Genomic DNA, 1,459 nt, shown 5'->3' with positions numbered 1-1,459 from the left:
ACTGCACTCTAGCCTGGGCAACCTGACCCTTCTGAGACAGAGCCAGACCCAGTCTCAAAAAAAATAATATCTGTCTATCTATCAATCAAGCATCCATATCTGTCACTTGTTTTCGTGGGGTATGTCGCTTCAGGGTCCGTCTGCGGTAGGTGGGGCATTTGGCTGTGCTTTGTGTTCAAAGGGGCATTCAGATATGTTTAGATCATTGCTAGTAAACGGCACAATTATATTGTCTTGGGGGGTGTGTGTGTGTGTGTGTGTGACAGCATTCTGTTTTTAAATGCTAAATGTTTTAAAGCATGCATGTTTCTAACCTGTTTTGACATGTCTTCCCTTCGCAAAATCCCAGGTCCCCTAAAATATGGTGGTGGCCTGTGTGTCTCATGCCCTTGGAGAGACCCTGCCTTGCCATATGCAAGCCATTGCCACTTTGTGGTCTGAAGGTCACCTTGCCTTGTACCCAAATGTTGTAAATAGTCTGCTGAAGGCCTCAGAGACATCAGGCTTCCTTCTGTGTAATAAATGTGCTTATTTTACCGTAGGGCATGGATCAGGCATAAGTATTTTTTTAAATACAAATTTGGTTTGTCTTCAAAACAGGAGGGCTAATATAGGGCTGGCTTGTGATAAAACTGTGAAATTGGCTGAGATTACCTTCGGTATTCCTCTGCTATCCTCACCACTCCAGCCTCCCAGGATCCCTCACAGGCTCGAAGGGGCCCCAGGTGGCCAAGAAGCCTCTGTGTGGCACCTTCACTCAGCCCGGTGGCCTGAGAGCCTTGTTTGTGTCACATCTGACCCATGTCTGTCTTCTCCCTTAAATATCTGCAAAATGTGTTGGGTGCACATAATGCCTTTCTCTGCAAAGGCACAAGGTCTCTCAGGCATGTCCTGTGGTCTGCAAAACCTTAACTCAAAGGAGGGTGTTCCTGCCAGGGAGAGAAGGTTGGTGAGGGGCCCTGGGTTTCAGTAGACCTACCAGGTGCCCCGCAAACTGCCTTGATGTGCACGTGGCCCTAGCATTGGTTTCATTTTCATACCGCTTTGCCGCTTGGCTTCCTTAGGTCCCCAGAGGCCAGAAGTTGCTGTTGTCCCAAGAGGTTCCTCCAAGGCAGGTGGGAGAGACACAGCTCCGGTGAAGCAGCCCTGTTAGTGCCCTTCCCTCTTCCAGCCAGGACTCCGGATGCTGTCCACATGCAGTTTTCTGAGGGCCGTTCTGAGCTTTCTTCCTCTTTATAGAAAGACATGGGTGCTGCTGAGGGCACAGCTTACTACAGTGAAAGGAGTGGTGACTGCAAAAACGTGGCAGTGTCCGTCAGAAGGACCCAGGGCTTAGTGCCGGCATGGCTGGGTAGAGAAGGGGTTCCACTAACGGCAGTGACCTGTACCCCGCGGTCCTCATGTTGGAAGTGTTTATATGTTCTAGGATCTGGGTGCTTTTCTTTTTTTTTTTTTTTTT

The sequence above is a fragment of the Cebus imitator genome, unplaced genomic scaffold, assembly GCF_001604975.1.
Source record: "Cebus imitator isolate Cc_AM_T3 unplaced genomic scaffold, Cebus_imitator-1.0 Scaffold15, whole genome shotgun sequence".
In the NCBI taxonomy this organism is placed as follows: Eukaryota; Metazoa; Chordata; class Mammalia; order Primates; family Cebidae; genus Cebus; species Cebus imitator.
The sequence above is the reverse complement of the archived record's forward strand: the minus strand, read 5'-3'. Positions refer to the sequence as shown.